Here is a 19,457-nt window from a genome sequence, read left to right on the forward strand (position 1 = left end):
CCTCTTCCTAACTTTCTTATTAGTTGAGGGTACCTCCATCCTTTCAATCACCCAGGCTCTTAATCTAGGCATCATCCTCACCTCCTCACTATCTCTTCCTCCCCATCTCCAAACTATTGCCAAGTCCTATTGATTTTACTTTACAACATCTCCGATGTACATTCTCTCCTCTGACATTTCTACTGCCCTGGTGTATGGCCTCTTCACCTCATGCCTGGGCTACTGTAATACCTTCTGGTTGTTCTCCATGCCTCATTTCTCTCCTCACTCCAGACAATCCTACACTCAGCTATCAAAGAGATCTTTCTAAATGCAGGTCTGACCATGTCATATCTCTCTTCTGTAATCTCCAGAGGTTACCTGTCACCTCTAGGGTCAAATATAGAATCCTCTCTTTGGTGTTTGGAGCCCTTCATGGAGACATACACATACACATTCACAAACAACCCAGTAATGGGCTGATTTCCTAGAATCAGACCAGTTTCAGTTTCCATCTATCTCAAAATTTGCAGGAAACAAAGTGTAAACTGCCCTTACATGAAGTCAAAAATCATGTTCCTAAAGAGGCTGGGGGACTGGGTGGTGGTGTTCTGTTCAGGAAGCAGAGAAAGTGAGAATATAGAGAAACCTCAACTTGATCCAGATGCAAGGGACTAGATAACATAAATTTGTAGGAGACCCAATCAACACAGCTTAATGACCTCCTCTAAGTCCACTGAGTAGCACATAAAGAGGAGTGACAGAGTCAGGTGATGGCAGTAATCTAGGTTTCAAGTTTGGCAAGATGTGATTAGCAATAGGACAAAGGGGCAAGGGACTGATTAGTAGATGACAGTATGGAGTTGTATGGTTCCCCAAGAAGGTCAAGATTGTGAAGGGAGCAAAGTGTAGTCTAGGGTTACCGAGACAGAACTGAGGAATGGAGCCAGATGGAATGATAATATATTACTATGATATAAAGATTTCAGAGTTCATGAACATGTAACAGGAACATTCCTCGGTAATGGCAAGATTAAGGGTATGAGGATCTCTATATATATCTGAGGTAGAATGTAAGAATAAGGCAAGGAAACTGAGTAGATTGGGAAAGTAGGAAGTTAGAGTATTTACAAGAACATCAATATGCATGTTGAAGTCCCCTAGTATGAGGACAGGAGTTAGGGTGGAGAGAAAGATAGAGAGGCATACACAAAACTCATTGAGAGAGGAGGCAGAATGACCTGGGAACGGGAGGAACAGTCATATATTTGAATGGTGGGAACTACAAGGTGAAGAGTTGACTGAGCAATGGTGGCATAGGAATAATCTAGAAGTATCCATGAGGAATGTAGAAGCAGACTACCCCACTCCTTTTAGAAACATTAAGAAGGCATTTTTAATTATCCTAGTCTAAAGTCTAGCCATTTTTTCTTAGGAAACTATGCAAATTGTTAAGAATGAATGCTAAGATTCCAGAAAATAGATTAAGGACAGTGATCAAATGTAGGACAGGGAATACTTCAATTTAGTTAAGGTCTGTCTATTCCAATGCCTTAACCAGATTAAAGTATCTATCAGACAATAAGAAGGAAAAGGACTTTTATTACTTCAGTTAATGAGAGATTTCTTGAAGTCACATTTGACCATCTGGAGAGGAGCCTCCTCAAAGGGATAATTTTAGGAAAATTAATGTCCTTAGCTCTGCCAAAAGTTGTCACTATTTTTCTGCTTGATAATGCAAATTTTAACTGAACTTTAGCCTAAACTGTGAACCTTTGCTCAATCCTGAATAAATTTATGTTCAGGGCAGGGATGCCTCAGGCACTGAGGGAAGTTCCAGGATAAACCAGCTAGTAGAGAAGGGATCTCTGGGAATTAAACCCTCATTAACACACTAACACCTGGTCATCTGGGATTCTATCAATTCAGCTGAGACAACATAAAATATCCTCTAATGAATGAATGAAAAGCATTTAAGTACTCACTCTTTGCCAAATACTGTGCTAAACTGCTTGGGGCTATGAAGAGTTTCTATTCTAATGGAGGAGACAACACAGAAAAGAGTGAAGGTCAGGGAAGGGAATTATGATCTAGGAAGTCACATAGGTCATTCCATTGGCATGCCCTTTACTGAGGCAATGGCAATGTGAATTGATCACAGTTCTTGGTAAGAGAGGAAGAAAGACAGAAAAAGGATTCCTGTGTATTAGCAGTGTGGAAAATGGGCAAGGTGAAGATGAGGAGCCTGGTCCCCTCAGGGAGTACCCTGCAGAGCTGCTTATCTAAGAGCAGCAAGGGCAGGGCAGGCACAGGTGTTAGTCCATTTCTTAGTTCCACACTTACCTATGTGAACATGGACAAGTACTTAACCTCTCTGTGGCTCAGTTTTCTCATCTGCAGAATGGGAATAACATTTTACAACAATCTCCAGAAGTTATTTTAAAGAAGGTCCTTTGCAGAAGTGAAAGCATTATATCAAATGAGCTATTTGATAATCATTTAAGATTATTTGAACCCTAATAAAGGCCAAAGCCTGAACTAATCAACCAGAAGAAGCACTCTGACATGACAGACATGCTTTGCTCTGCTCTCTGAGTAAACCCAGAATGCTCCTTCCTGTGTCAACAACTACAGGACCAGATGAAGGTGACTAGGATCATTCTTCTGTTTGTGACCACTAAGGATGTGATGCCTGGGGCTGAACATTGTTTCAAATAATGGGACTTTTCTTATCTTGGTATTTTATGGACATATGCTATGTAGGGGAAACATAGATATCCTGGGACTGTAACTTCAACCAACACTCTGACACTTCTCTTATTATATTTACAATAAGATAAGAGAAGGTGATATATATATATCACTAACTTGTTTGCCCCTTTTAACCAAACTTTAAGGTCGACACATTAATATTATGTTACTATATAAAATAATAATATATTACAAATATATTACATATAACTACATATAATATATAAATATAACATATAATTACATATAACAACATATTTATAATATATTACTCTTTCCCCTCCTTGTTTAGCCAGATGTGCTCCTTAACTTTGTCACATTTTGATACCCTCTCCTCTTGCCTAGAGTTGTGCTTTATTCTCCTTCTTCCTGTTAAGGTTAGATAGTGCTTTCTAATCCTTACTTAAATCCCTATTTATTGATGAAGTTGTTTTTCACATTTCTTTCTCTGATCTGTCCTATATCCTTTCTCCCAGAGTCTCTTAGCCTCTCTCCTCTCCCAGATTCCCTATGCTTCCTTAGGAGATAATCCTTTATACTGATTTCAAATAATTCTCCATATACCTTCATACACTTCCTGTATCCCCTGAAGCTTACCTATCTCACAGGCAACTCCCTAACGCTCTTCCCTAAATCTCCATTTTCAGACTTTTTATCTCAATTTGGGATAAGACTCAAAAAAGTCTTAATTTTAAAATCTTTTTCTTTCCCTTAATCACAGCTCTCTGGCCATCTTTTTCTCATCTCTCTTAGGTAATACCCTTCCTCCAACCCCTATATAACTCTCTGACCATCCCAACTTGCCTCACCAAAACTCATTCTTTTACAAGCCAATCACATTAGTCAAAATTGTTTATTAGTCTAACCACTGTGCTTACTGCCTCACTAACTGCCCCTAGCTCCCTCAAACCCCTGATATCAAGGCTGGGTCCTCCTAGCTAGTTCCTCGGGTATATCCACTCCTCCTCCTTCAGGCCTGGCCTTTCTTCCTCATTTACCTCTTCCCATCCCCGCTCCTACCCCGGTTTTATTCCCCAGACTAGATGATCCCTTGTTTCCATGTTAAGCCCCAAGGCCCTCCCTCCTCAGACTGAGCTGCCTTCCGTAGATCACATTACTGCTTCTCCTTCCAAGTCAAACCCTACCCCAACAGACCCTGCCCACCTCCTCCCCCTTCCACTAGACAACCCACTACACTGTTTAATCCACCCCCCCATTCTGTTTCCCTCACCGACAAAGTCCAGTCTTTCTTAATCTCAGACAATAGTAAGCATTTACTAAACGCTTGCTCTGTTCTGGTCAATGCGCTAAGCACTGGGGATACAAAGGAAGGCAAAAACTTTAGTTCCTGACCTCAAGGAGCTCATGCAAATAAGCTATGTAAACTATGTACAAGCATGCTATACACAGCATAAATTGGAAATAACCAATCCAGAAAAGGCAATAACATTAAGGACTGAGAAAGGTGTCCTGTAAAGGAAAGCCAGGAGGCAGAGAATGAGGAGGGGGAGCATTCCAGGCATTGGGGGGGGGGGGCAGCCAGCAAACATACCCAGTCAGGAGATAGAGGGTCTTCCACAATGAGCAGCCAGGAGGCCACTGTCACTGGCTGGAGAGTACACGGGGAAGGAGTGAGTAAAGGTGAAGGGCTTTGAGTACCAAATAGAAGAGTTTATATTGGATCCTAGAGGTGACAGGGAGCTCCTGGAGTTTACTGAGTAGGGGCAACGGGGCTGACATGATCCGACCCTCCCTCAACATCACTTTGGCAGCTGGTGGAGGCGAGGAGATCATCCAACAGGCTGCTGTAATGATCCAGACATGCATGAGGTGATGAGACCTGCATCTCACGAGATATTATCTATAAAATGCTAAGCACAGTGCCTGGCACGTAGTAGGTGCTTAATTAAAATGCCAGTTCTCTTCCCCTTCACCACAGTGGCAGTGTCATACAGAGGTGTAAGGTCTGCAAAGATCTTTACAGGAATCTCATTCTGTTCCCATATTTTACGGATGGGGAAAGAGGGTCAGAGGTTCAGTGACTTGCCCAGTGACACACAGCTCAGAGGTATCTGAGGATAGATTTGCACTCGGGTCTTCCTGACTCCAGATGCAGGTCTCTATTCACTGCACCAGCCAGCTACCTCGAGCGGAGAAAGAGGAGAGAAGGGGTCATACTTGGGGGCGTTGTGGAGATGAAATCGACAGGCCCTGGCAATACCTTGGATTTTGGGGTGGGGGAGGGGACGAAGGCTCCCACGTCGTGGGCCTGAGGGACTGCGACAATGGTGGTGTTTCCCTCAGTGATGGAGCAGGCGCGGGCGGGGAGGGCTGAGGGGGGAAGACGAGGGGCACAGTAAGCGTCCCCCAGTGAAGCCTGCCCTTCTCCACGCGCCAAGCCCTACCCTCCCTCTCCTCAGACTTGGGCGCCTCTGTCCCCCCTTCTTCAGCTTAGCCACCTCCTCAGCTCAGGCCCCACCCCTTCCGCCCCGGTCCTCATCCACTCAGATCTCGTCCTCCCCTAGGTCCCGCCCCTTCCATAGATCGTGCCCCTCCCTCCCTTCTGGTCCCGCCTCAACCTTCCCAGTGCTCCTGCACACTAGGCCCCGCCCCTCCCCAAATCAACCCCCTCCCCCTCGCTCATGCCCCGCCCCCTCCTCAGACCCACTCCCTCCCTTCATCCTCCCCAGACAGCCTCCTCAGACAAGTCCGCTCGTCTTCCCCCACACTAGGCCCTGCCCCTCCCTAGACCCGCTGCGGGGCCCCTCCTCAGACCACGCCCCCCTCCATTCTTCCCACACGAGGCCCCGCCCCTCCTCAGACTTTGGAGGCCAGGCAGGTTTGGAGGCCTTTGAGTCGGGCGTGGCAGCAGCTGTGAGTTGCCCCAAGGGGAATGAAAAGAGACCCCGGGGGAGGGGTCAAAGACGGCTTCTGCCTGGAGCGTCGAGAAGAGCCCCCCGCCCTCCTCCTGGCCCAGCTGGGGGCGCTCGTCCTGGGTCTTTCCTGGGTCCTCAGTCCGCCTCTGACTGAGCTGCGGTGCCGACCCGGGTCCTGAAAGACGCCGGCCCCCGTCTGTGCGACCTCCAGAAAAAGGGACCCCTCTCCTTTTTCAGAAGAGGAAAGTGAGGCCCAGGGGAGCCCTGGGAACTTGACCTCCCTGCGCCTCAGTTTACTCGTCTGTAAAATGGGAGGGGTGGGGGGATAGATGTGACACTGGATGGCCTCGGAGGTCTCTCCCAGCCCTAGATCCAAGTTCCCCTGACCCCACGTCTTGCTGACTCTGAAGTCCGGCCCCCGCCCCCACCGCACCCCGGGCTGCCCAAGACTGGATCGAATCGCATTGCTTTCGAGCAGGTGGAAAGAAATGGGGAGCTCGGGGGAGGGGGGAGGGGGGAGGCGTTGCTGGACTTCTCTTTGGCGCTGCCCGCTCTGCCCGGGCTCCAGCTGGTGCCAGCCAGGGCTCTGCTCTTTCTGCCCAAGGTCAGTGTAGCTGGAGTCCTGAGAGGCACGAACCCAAGGGTCAGAAATGACCAGGACCTCTGGCAGGGACCCTCAAGCCTCCTCCCCTCCGCCTCCCCCCGGTCAAAACAAGGCAGGGTTTGTGAGAGTGGCGTTTGTTCATTAGTAATAACAGTAATGGCCAGTGTTCCTGCAGCACAGGGTCCCGGGAGGGAGTACTGCAAGGCTAAACAGACTCGGATCCGTCTGTGATGATACAAGTCTTGACCAGCTCGAACACTTACACTTGTTACCTGCTTGTTGATTGGTTCAGGGCATCCGTCTGCCTCTAAACAAGCCTCACAGTAAGTATGCATGTTGTTGTAGCTCTCCTTTCTCCTTCCTCCTTCCTTCTTGAACAGCATCTCTGGGTGGTGTCTTGACTTGCGCGTGAATCGGATTGAAGTGAGGCAGAGCTGAGCAAAGTCGTCAGCCTCTCTCCTCCAAAGTCATGGAAGTCAAGTGGCAAGACAAAAGTCAAGACACGATGGCCTGGGATGCAATGAGTGACCTGGGCCTTTTTAAATCAAGGTCTTTCCTGGGTCTCAGTTTGTTTGAGGCAACACCTATTCAATGACTAAGGGCTAGGTAAGAATGGGGAGAGGGGGTGGGATAAGTCCAAATGGACAACCTGGACAAGGCACTTAAACTCCTAGTGTTGTAGGCCTGAGGGATCAAATTTACCTGAACCAGATTAAAATGTTAATTTGTGGTTTTCTAAGTCAATATGCCTCTTGCAGGATCTATTTCTGTTTGAGTTTGGCTCAGCTGGGCCACTCTCTAAAACCATAAATTGCAGAGATGCCAACCTGCATTATTAGAGAGAATTTCTTCATAAGAGAGGTCCCTCTACCAATGAAATTCAGCTTCCAGTCCTATACAGAGGAAATAACAGGAAGATCTTATAAATGCTTTTTGATTGAACTGAATTTATTCAACATATTAAGTGCCAGGAATTGTGCTAGGCATAGGAAAAAGAAGAATGATCTCTGCCATGAGGAAGCCAAGTATAGATTCTCCTAAGGGAAATAAGGAGTACATAGATGAGTTAATACACAGTATATATATGAAGGTAAATTTGGAGAGTAAGAGGAACACAGCAAGTGATCCAGATGTAAAATATTACCTCTTTGGGGCATAGTATTTAACCAAATCCAGGCCAGGTGGGTGGCACAGTGGAGAGAGTGCCAGACCTGGAGTTAGGAAGACTTATCTTCCTGAGTTCAAGTCTCGCCTCAGATTTTCTAGTTATATGACCCTGGGCAAATCACTTAACCCTATTTGCCTCAGTTCCTCTTCTGATAAATGACAGAGAAGTCGACTTTCTTGCCCAAGGTCACACAGCTAATATGTGTAAGGAATATTATATGGAATATATGTATATATTCCTGAGGCAGGAATCATTTCCTTCTGAGTCCAGGGCAAATGCTTTATCCACTGGCCACCTAACTGCCTGTATCATGCTTTGTAACACTCAACTAACTAGATTATATTGTAAGTGATTGATAATCATTACAAGGGGAATAAGAGAATTTGAAGACATAGAGTGGAATACTAACCTGTGTCAGGATGTTAGGGGGTAGAAATATGTGACTTAGAGAAAGAAGGCACAAAGCACTTTGGAACTTCTTAAACTCTCTAGCAGAGCCACTAGCCTTGGATCTTCTGATGAGGGAGGCCCTTTTCTTGCTCTTAGGAAAAAATAATCATAGCTGTTACAAGAAGAGACACCACATAAGACTGGTCAGTAATGGTCACTCCTCTGCTCAATAAACTTCATTATGTTTTTATTGACTATTGGATAAAATATAAACTCCTCTGTTTAGTTTTTAAAGACATTCACAATCTGGCCCCAACCCACCTCTCCAACTTGGACAGAGTGCTGGGCCTGGACTCAGGAAGACTTAAGTTCAAATCTGGTAGCTGAGTGACCCTGGGCAAGTCTCTCAACCTTTCTCAGCCCCAATCTTCTTTACTGTAAAGTGGGGATAATAATGGCACCACCTCCAGGGTTGCTTTAAGGATCAGGTAAGATATTTGAAATGTGCTTAACAGCACCTGGCACTTGATATATTCTCTTCCTCATTGTTAATTCAATACCAAGAATTCTCTTCTCAAAGAAATACTAGGAAGCACTGACTGGCAAAAATGAAGACTTTGTATTGTCCTAGTTGGGGTAAAAAAAAAAAGTCCTTTATTAATCAAAATTGATTTGCATTTTTATAACTTTTTACCTGTAAGAGCATCTTCATACTTCTCATTGCCTTTTAATTGAGTTTCAAGTCTACAACACGTCAGAGTAAACTTACCCTAATTTCTTTCTTCTCTCTTTTTACCAACTCCAATTAACCCCAAACTGAACCTTAAAAATTGCTGAATTCTACTTCTCTTTACATATTGGTTTGATGTTCCATTTTTCCCCCCAGTACTGTTCCTTTCTCAAGCCTACACCTCTGATTCCAAATTATGTCTTACACCATTTTTAGACCTAGTCTCCTTACTCCATTAATCTCTCCTTCACAAGTTAGCCCATTTTTCTTAGGTATCACAAATCCATTGCAAAACTTTGGTTTTCGATAGAGCACTGGCCTTGGAGTTAGGAGGACCTCAGTTCAAATCCAACCTCAGACAACCCTGGGCAAGTCACTTAACCCCCATTGCCTCACAAAAAAACAAACAAACAAACAAACAACTTTGGTTTTCCCCAATTAGAACTGAAACTTCAAACTTTATAGACATTTTCTTGTTTCCTCAAGTAAAGCACTTCAATTTTGGGAACACAGAGATGAGATTGTATCTTTGGAAAGCTTTGAAACTTTTGGCAAGAAAGTTCTCCTCCTTTTTGCCTTTTTTTCCCTTTTGGTTCATCAGACCACGAGAAAAGTTCAGCCAGACTTAACCAAGACACAGAATATAGACAATGTTGACAGAATATACTTTACATTACACAGAACAAACAAAACACCGAAGGAGAGTTTACATAGATATCTGACACACCCATGGATTCTCTGTGTAATCCACATGCCCTAATGGTCTGAGAGGGAACCACTGACTGCCCAGAACTCTTTATGAGGAGAGCTATCCTCAGGTCTGCTCTGATGCTCACTTCAAGATAAGATCAATCTTCTACACTCAGTCAGGCAATCACTGGCCATCATTTATACATTCTTGCAGCCCAGCCAAATGACTATTTCTGTTCATTTCACTGGAGAAGGATTTTCCTAAGGTTCAAGGAACAAGGGATTAAGAATGAAGTCTTAGTCCTAGCTCTGGTGTTGCTCAGACAAAAGAAGTGTCCCTCCCATTAAGGAATGAAGTTCCAACATCCAGCTATTGTAGTCTACTTTCCTAAAGAGAGGAGGCAGCTAGGTGATTCAGTGGATAGAGTACTGGGCCTGGAGTCAGGAAGACCTGAGTTCAAATATGACCTCAGACCTTACTATGTGATTGTGGTCAAGTCACTTAATCTCTGTTTGCCTCAATCCAGTGGAAAAGGAAATGGCAAACCATTCCAGTATCTTTGCCAAGAAAACACCATGAATAGTATGGTCCACAGGGTCATGAAGAGTCAGACATGACCGAGCTACTAAACAGCAACAAAATTCCTTGAAAGAAATCTTGAGAATGAAGTGTGGCTCCCAAGATGTGTGGTCCAATCCTTGGTCAATAGTTTATCACTAAGACAGACCCCAGGACGGAAGGCGCTTTCTTATAAAGCAATAGCCAACAAACAACTAAATCAGTACCCTTTCCATCACTTTTTAAAAATTATTTACTTGGTATTTAATTTTTTCCCTGATTACATGTAAAAAAACAATTTTTAACATTTGTTTTTTTTTTAATTTTGAGTTCTAAATTCTCTCCATTGAGAAAGCAAGCAGTTTGATATAGGCTATTCATGTGCAGTCAGGCAAGACATATTTCCATATTAGTCATGTTGTGAAAGATAACACAGACCAAAAAATAAAAGCCAAAACAAAGAAAAATAAAGTCTAAAAAGTATGCTTTAATCTGTATTCAGACTCCATCAGTTCTTCTTCTGCAGATGGATAGCATTTTTCATCATAAGTCCTTTGGAATTGTCTTAGATCATTGTATTGCTGAGAATAGCCAAGTCATTCACAAGTCTTCATCATACAATATTGCTGTTACTGTGTACAATGTTGTCCTGGTTCTGCTCACTTCACTTTGCAGTAGTTCATGTAAATCTTTCCAGGTTTTTTTTTTCTGAGAACATCCTGCTAGTCATTTCTTATACAACAATGGTATTCCATCACAATCATATGCCACAACTTGTTCAGACATTCTCCAATTGATGGGCATCCCCTCAATTTCCAATTCTTTGCCACCAGAAAACAGCTGCTATGAAAATTTTTGTACTTACAGGTCCTTTTCCTTTTCATTTTTTATCTCTTTTGGATACAGACCTAGTAGTGGTATTACTGGATCAAATGTGTGTGATTTTGTAGCCTTTTGGGGATAGTTCCAAATTGCTCTACAAAATGGTTGAATCAGTTCATGACTCCACCAACAGTACATTAGTGTTCCAATTTTCCCACATCCCCTCCAACATTTGTCATTTTCCTCTTCTGTAATATTAGCCAATCTGATAGATGTGAGGTGGTATATCAGAGTTGTTTTAATTTTCATTTATCTAAATAATAGTGATTGAGAGTATTTTTTCATATGGCTATAGTTAGCTTTGGTGACTTCATCTGAAAACTGCCTGTTCATATCCATTGACCATTTCTCAAATGGGGGATGGCTTATTTTTATAAATTTTATTCAGTCCTCTATATATGTGAAAAATGAGGCCTTAATCAAATAAAATTGCTGTAAAACTTTTTTCACAGCTCTGATTACTAACTGTATTTCCCTCCATCCAATTTTCCCCTGTTTATTCTACTCTCTCCTTTCACCCTGTCCATCCTCAAACATGTTATGCTTCTGACCACCATCTCCCCCAATCGCCCTCCTATCAGCCCATCCCCCTTCTTTTATTCCTTTCCCCTCCTACTTTCATGTAAGGTTATATGTTATATGTTATATGTTATATATTATATATGTTATTCCCTCTTTGAGCCAATTCTGATGAGTGTAAGGTTCAAGTGTTCTCATCTACCTCTCCCACATTCCCCTCCATTGTAAAAGGTCTTTTGTGCCTCTTTTATATGAGATAATTTACCCCATTCTACCTCTCCCTTTCTTCAAGTACATTCCTCTTTCTCACTTCTTACTTTTATTTTTTTTAAATATCAAGCCATTATATTCAATTCACACCCATGCCCGCTGTCATAATGGGAAAGTTCTTATCAGTTACAAGTATCACCTTTCCAGGTAGGAATGTAAACAGTTAAACTTTATTGAATCATTTATAATTTGTCTTTCCTATTTACCTTTTATGCTTCTCTTGAGTCTTGTATGGAAGTCAGATTCTCTAGTTCTGGTCTTTTCATCAGAAATGTTTGAAAGTCTTCTCTTTTATTGAATATGCATTTTCCCCCTCAAAGTTCTTCTGGGTAGGTAATTCTTGGTTGTAATCCTAGCTCCTTTGCCCTCTGGAGTATCATATTCCAAGCCCTCTGCTTCTTTAATGTAGAAGCTGCCAAATCTTGTATTATCCTGACTGTGGCTCCACAATATTTGAATCATTTTTTTTTCTGGCTCCTTGCAGTATTTTTTCCTTGACCTGGGAGCTCTGGAATTTGGCTATAATATTCCTGGGAATTTTCATTTTGGGATCTCTTTCAGGAAGTGATCAATGGATTCTTTCAATTTCTATTTTATCCTCTAGTTCTAGAATATCAGGGCAGTTTTCCTTGATAATTTCTTGAAAGATGATATCCAGGCTCTTTTTTTGATCATGGCTTTCAGGTAGTCCAGTAATTCTTAAATTATCTCTCATAGATCTATTTTCCAGGTCAGTTGTTTTTCCAATGAGATATTTCACATTTTCTTCTATTTTTTCATTCTTCTTACTTCATTTTATTGCTTCTTGATGTCTCATGGAGTCATTAGCTTCTACTTGCCCAATTGTAATTTTTAAGGAGTTATTTTCTTCAGTAGTTTTTGTATCTCCTTTTTCATTTGGTCAATTCTGCTTTTTAAGGAGTTCTCTTTGGAGAATTTTTATGCCTCCTTTACCAAGCTGTTGACTTTTTTCATGATTTTCTTGCATCACTCTCATTTCTTTTCCCAATTTTCCCTCTACCTCTCTTATTTAATTTTTAAAATCCTTTTTGAACTCTTCCGTGGCCTGAGACCAATTCACATTTTTCTTGGAGGCTTTTGATGTACCAGTCTGAGTTTGTGTTTTGATCTTCCCCATCACAGTAGTAAATTTCTATAGCCAGAATCTTTTTTATTGTTTGCTCATTTTTCCAGCTTATTTCTTGACTTTCAACTTCATATTAAAGTTGGGCTCTGCTCCTGGGGTGGAGGGAGCACTGTCCCAAGCTTTAGGTTTTTGTGCAGCAGTTTTCAGAGCTAGTTCTAGGGGTCTGTAAGCTTTCATTTCTTCCAAGGTGGCATGATCTAAGGAGAGGTGTGTTTACTACTCTCCTGGCCTGTGCTCTGGTGTATGAGTGACCATAATTATTCTTTTTTGCCTTGGAACTATGACTTTGTGGCCACAGGCTCTAATGTGTTAGTGCTCCTCCTCACTGTAACCTGGATCTGAGTATGGGCAATGCAATAGAGTCCTGCAGTCAATGCCAGCAAAGGGAACCAAGTAATTTACTTCTGACCAGTTGTCCTACCCTCTTACCATCTATGGGCTGAGAACTCCAGAAGCCTCGATCACTTTTTATATGTGTTTCACTTTGCTCTCCTTCAGACAAAAGAAATTTGAGGAAAATGATTCATGTCCAATGAGTAGGAGAATATACACACCACCTTGAGGAGATTAACATAGGCAAAATGTTTGCCTTATGTGTGCTCCAGCTATCCCAGGTGTCTAATCATTTCACTAGCTCAGAGAGAGTCTCAGTTACCCCATTTCTGACACCAAATTGCAGGAAATTCTGTCAACCAAAAGGAATATAACTTCTTAAGAGAGTCAGACCCTCAGTGGGGGCCCAGTGACTGCAGTTCAAATACAGGAAAGCCAAATTAAATGCAAAGAAATTTACTAGCATGCTAAGGAAATAGCTGAATTCAACTTCCCAGAGGACAAATTTTGTTATATAACATTTGGGGTCACAGCCAGTCAATAAACAACATTCTGTAGCATCTTTCACAGTTCAAGGAGAGGTAGACAAAGTGAGAAGACATCCCCCATTCAAGGGCAGGAGACAAGGAGAAGTATTCATATATTCTTACAATTGTGAAAGAAGGCTTTTAAGACAAAACTGTACAAACATACGTGCTGGTGTGTGTGCATGTGGTATTTCTTGGCCCTGGGGATACAAATACAAAAAAGGGAAACAATAAACTCTGGCTCTCAAAGAGCTTTTGTTCTATTGGGATTCATCATATTCACTGAAAAATACATGCAGACTATCCACAAGAGATCACTAAGAAGTGGACATCAGAAAAAGTCTCTTGAATGAAGTGGTGCCCCAGGAATTCTAAGAGTTAAAGATGATGAAGGAGTGCATTCTAGACATGGGAAACTATTGGTGCAAAGACATGGAGATGGTAGGTGGAGTGGAGAGTTAGAGAAGGCTAGTATCAGGACCAGAGGGTTCAGGAAGCAGAGCAGTATATAATGAGGCTGGAAAGATCAGTTGAAGTGAGGTTGTAAAAGGTTTTTAAAAACACACAGAATTTTATATTTTATCCTAGAGGTAATAGGAAGCCATTGGAGTTTGTGGAGGAAGGAAATGACGAGATTAGATTTGTGCTTAAGGAAAATCACTCTGCCAGCTGTGTGGTGGGATGGACCTCAGTGGAGAGACTTGAGGCAGGGAGACCAGCTAGAAGGCTACTGCTGTAGTCTAGGGTGATAAGGGTCTGCACTAAGGTGGAGTTGGATGCAAATCATTTCTCACAGTATCTCAAGAGTTAGAATGGACTTACCAGATCAGTAAATCCAAATCATACATGAATCTTTGCAAAAACTTTTATTCTGCCATCTTGAAATAGCAGCACAGGGCAGCTAGGTAGTGCCATTATGCACAGAGTGCAAAACCTGAAGTCAGGAAGACTTATCCTCATGAGTTCAAATCCAGCCTCAGACACTTACTAGCGGTGTGACCCTGGGCAAGCCACTTTACCCTCTTTACCTCTGTTTCCTCATCTGTAAAATTGCAGAAGGAAATGGCAAACTGCTCCAGTATCTTTGCCAAGGAAGCCCCAAATGGAGTCATGAAGAGTCAGACACAACTGAAGCGACAGAACAACAAATAGCAGGCCTAGGATAATGGGTTTATTTTGGAATGCCAATTTTTTTTCTGCTGTTCTTGTTTTAGCCCTGAAAATCCAGGAAATATAATTCTCAGATGCACAACCCATTTAATTGAGAGTGCAGTGTTATCAGATTTACACTTGATGGAAAGTCTTTTGTTGTGAGCACATAGCCAGGAATTCTAGTTTTCTTTTTCTAAACAGGCAAAGAAATAATGCAACTTTACATTGCTTTTGTTCCTAACTATTGTAACCATGCCCGATCATAATCATCTCACAACTTCAAAAGCAAGTTCATCGTGCATTCACATTTTGTAACTATGCTCTTGTTTGAGATGACCTGCTCTCTGTGGTTTTGTTTAGAGGAGACCAACAACTCTTTCCAGATAAGTTTCTGAATAGCCATTGGTTTGTAATACCTTTATGTACTGCTGATATGGGTGGCATTTGAAATGAGGACTGATACATAAATGCCTCTATGCTTTGAGCAGTACCTAGACTAAAATAGCCTAGATTTTTACCCATGTTAGAAGGAAGGACTTTTATTTGTGATAATTTAGTGTTGTCAAATGTTGTTTAGTATTGCCTTCCTGAACTGTGGGTTAAAAATATTCACATATATGCTTGTGGCTTTAAGGTGAAAGAAATTTACCAGGATAATTCCAGTATATTGAGATTACATCATGGGAAACATGGAGACTTAGTTTAAAATACAAGGTTATAGTTTGTTAAACATCGCTGCTAAGGTAGTGCTTTCTCATGCTGGTGACTAATTTTTCTCTTTTTCCTTCTTTCTGAATTATCATGTAGATGTTTTTAATTCAGAGGTGTTTTTGCTCACTCAGCAATAAAGTAGAATTACTAAAGACAACATGTGCTTCAGGACAGCTCTGTTTTTCGACTTCTGTCATATGTATTGCTGATCACTTAGAAATTACGTAATTTGTGCAGCTTGGCAAGAAAAGATGCATCCATCTGCAGATGATGCATGTGGATATTCTGTTGGGATATTTTTAATATATAAAAACAGTAAGACAGTACATCAGTACAGAACTTCATTGTAGGAAAAAGTAACAGAATACAGTTTTATTGTGGGAGCTGAGGGACAGCCACCATATTGAAGAGTCAATTCTGGCCCACTTTTCTTTGTCCCTTTAATTGACTTTTTGATGACTACTGTTGCATTGACAGCTTATCCATTCAGCAAATAACTGAGTGTTCTTTATGCAGGAAGCACTGCAGTGGGTACTATGAGGGATATGAAAATGAATGCCTCAGGGAAGCAGTGGCTCAGGACCTGGGTTCAAATCCTGCCTCTGATGTTCACCAGCCCTGTGACCTTGGGGAAGTCACTTGTCCTCCTTAGGCTTCAATTTCTTTGTAAGATGAGAGGGTTAGGTAGATTGCCTCTGAGTTCCTTCCTTACTATAGACCAGTGGTGTTTAACTCAAATAGAAATGGAGGCCATTAAATAGTTCATAAGAATCTTGTAGGCCACATATTGACTTAAAAACCCATATATGAACATTATCTATTTTCTATTGTATTTGTATTTATTCTGTTAAGCGTTTCCCAATTACATTTTAATCTGATTCAGGCTGAACTCTGGAGTGTTGCAAGATTTACTGGGCCATGTGTTTGACCCCTCTGCCCTGGACCTAGGATTCTATGCTAAGACATGGTGCCTGCCCCCAGGCAGCTTAAAATCGAGTAGAAGAGATCAAACGGGCACAGAAATTCTGATAATGCCAGGTAGTATGTAATACACATCATAAACAAGCTACAAACAGAATGCTATCAAAGTTCAAAGTCAAGCTTGGTCATTTCTCTCTGACATGATTAAGGAAGGCTCCATTGAAGGGGGTGCCTTGGGGCAGGGGCTTAAAAAATGGGTAGAATTTTGATAAACTGAGATTGTGAGGAAGACTCTCCAGGTAGAGGGAACAACCTGAGCAAAGTTGAAGGGTCATATTCTTACCGCTAGAAAGGACCTCAGAGGTCATGGTGTGAAACTCCTTCATTTTACAGATGGAAAAAATGACCCACAGAAATAAATGACCTGCATAGTGCCACGCAAGGATCAGCTGGTAGAATGGCTGAGATGTGACCCCCGGGCACTGCAGCATGAAAGGGTTTGGTATGGTAAAGTAACTGAATGGTGAACTGTCTGCCCTGGCTCATCGGTGTATGGATAAGACTGAAAAGCCAGGTTGGAGCCCAATCATAGGAAGACTTGAATCCCCTGGCAGAAGAGTCCGGAAGCCACCAAGTAGTGATGAGCTCTTTTTTTTTTTTTTGGACTGGACGTGGGGCATAAAGGAATAGTCAAAGGAAATAGCTAAAGGAGAGGGTGATGAAAGAAGAACGCTGAGAACAGAACCTTGGGGGATTGCTGCATTTAGGAAGAGCAATTAGCCAAGGAAACAAAGTAAGACCCCCCCCCCATAATACAGTGTCATAGGAGCCAGAGGAGATTAACAGGGTCGGTGGCCACATAACAGTTCAAAAGGCACGAATGCCATTTTCCTGCCTCTCTACTTGCTTCACATACAGTATCTCCATCCCCAAATATGTAGTTATTCAAACTCTAAAATATATTCTGGCAACAGAGGTAATTACATAGAAAATTCAAACTGTGTTTATGGTCCCTGTACAGCTCTCATTTTCAAAAGAGGAAATATCTGTATGTGCTCCATCTCATGGAGACAAGAGTGCAGTCACAGAGTCCATCCATGAAGATTGCTAGGGGTGTGCACATGTCTGGCCAGCAGATGCTACCCGGTCAAAAAGGGGTCATTATATTTCAGACCCTTACATCATCTACACACTTTTCAATGAGTATATTAAGGTTATCACTGGCAGTTTTATTGATGGCATATACTCAGCACAGTTTGGGGGATGTGCCCTGGATATGTGTGTATGCTTACATGTCATTCATGGATGTGGTTATATGTAAGCATAAATGTGCATATATTTGTATAAATCTATCTGTGTGCATGTACACATGTATGTGCATGTAACATATACATATTCTATGTACAGGCATATCAGAATAGGGCACTACTGTCACTTAGTTTAGCCTGATTTATATATACCATAATGATGATAACCCAAATGAGGAAATGTTTTTTGTTGCTGTTAAATAAACCTAAGAGATGGTATGATGTAGTGGATAGAAAGTCAACCTTGGAGTCAGAAAGACCTGGGTTTGAGTTCTCCTTCTGACAAGAGTCAAACTCTGTGCCTGTGGGCAAGACAGTTACCCTGTCTGTATCTCAGGCAACCCCCAAAGACTATAGAAGCTGCCAAAAAGTATTGATTCACATTGAGAAGAGTTTCTTCTTAGGAATTTCCTTTCCCAACATAGTGACAAGTCAAGTTTTTTAAAAAAAAATCATAAAAGGAAAACTAATGCTACACATCCGTATGATAAAAATAATTAAATCTAAACATATAGTTTTAAGTCAAATCAGATTTTTACCTAAATCACATTTTTACTGATTTTCAAGAGGTAGAAAGGAGCCTTTAAAGATCATCTATTCTAGTCCTGTTTGTGTCCTGGCCCCCTGTCATTGGCAGCCATCTGGGGAAGCCTTTGGACCTCTTCTCAGAAGAACATACTTAAATTTATAAATAAAAAATAAATTATTACCAAGGAAACCGGTTATATTGAAATGCATCTATCAAAATACATACATATATGTTCATGTATACATACATATTAATAACTTTACAAACCCTAGGTTAAACATCCCTAATCTAGTCTGTGAACCATGAACTCCATGAACCCCAATTTGAAACAGAGTCTGCTTTAAGAAAGAGACAAATGAAAATGGGGTCCAAGTGTCCACAGTATAATTTCTCAAAGGGGCTTGACATGTATTGCATGGAAGTTCAGTCCAAAACTGGGCCCCCCTAAGAAGGCCAGTTCAGAACTGGCTCGGTTTGGGATTTTGGGGTATAGCGTTATATGCCCTTCAAAGAGTAAGTGTTCCCAAGGGAGTGCCAATCAATCATGATTGGTCAACATACTAGGAGATGAGTGGGTTTCTTAGATCACTCAGTCCACAGGGGCTGATATACCCATATCTCCCGCCATCAAAGGAAATACCACCCCTAGTCTTGGAAGTCTGTCTCCACACAAACCTGAATAGGATGAAATCAATTCAGGCCTGGGTTGGAGTCTGACCAAGATAAGAAGATTCAATGCAATCTCATTATCAGAGATGTCCTTCTGAACAAATTTGGACAGAAGGCCTGCAAGGTGGAACTCTAAGTCTCCCAAACATGGATTACCAAGAGAAATCATTTTTCGCAAGTCAAACGCCTTCATCTAAGGTCATTTATTATTAATTTTACCTTAATTATCCTTATATTCCTTAAAGTCTTTGGAATTTTAAATTTTTATATTGGGATTGCAAAAGATATTTGTAAAAATGCTTTCAATTATTTTTCATGTTATGGCTTTTTAGTTTAAATAATGAGCACTGCCTAGAACTGCATCTGGAAAACATTGTATATAGTAATAGCAATATTGTATAATGATCAAATGTGAATGACTTAGCTATTTTCAGCAGTACAATGATCCAAGACAATTCTGAAAGACTTAAGATGAAAAATGCTATCCATCCCCAGAGAAAGAACTGATGGAGTCTGACTACAGATTGAAGCATACTTTTCCTCTATTTTTCTTGGTTGTTTTGGAGGGGGAGGGGGTCTGTGTTTTCTTTCACCACATGACTAATGTGGAAATATGTTTTGCATGACTACACATGTATAATGTATATCAAATTACTTGCCTTCTCAATGAAGGAGGGAGGGGAAGAAGGGAGAGAAAGAATTTGAAATTGACATTTTAAAACAAATGTTAGGGGAGGCAGAGC

The 19,457-nt window shown here is 41.6% G+C and overlaps 1 long non-coding RNA gene across 2 annotated transcripts in view; it reads left to right on the forward strand.

Moving 5' to 3' along the window:
* Positions 1–5,538: 5,538 nt before the first annotated feature.
* Positions 5,539–19,457, forward strand: part of LOC114031061 — a 16,934-nt gene continuing 3,015 nt past the window's right edge. Inside the window, exons 1-3 of one of the 2 annotated variants that reach the window (XR_003567694.1) lie at positions 5,539–5,604; positions 6,386–6,533; positions 16,603–18,185. This is a non-coding gene — a long non-coding RNA (uncharacterized LOC114031061). Of the gene's footprint in view, positions 5,605–6,385; positions 6,534–16,602; positions 18,186–19,457 lie in introns of those variants that run through there. The other variant, XR_003567695.1, reaches the window with a different exon arrangement.

The sequence above is a fragment of the Vombatus ursinus genome, unplaced genomic scaffold (genome assembly GCF_900497805.2).
Source record: "Vombatus ursinus unplaced genomic scaffold, bare-nosed wombat genome assembly UNPS02015035.1, whole genome shotgun sequence".
Lineage (NCBI taxonomy): Eukaryota > Metazoa > Chordata > Mammalia > Diprotodontia > Vombatidae > Vombatus > Vombatus ursinus.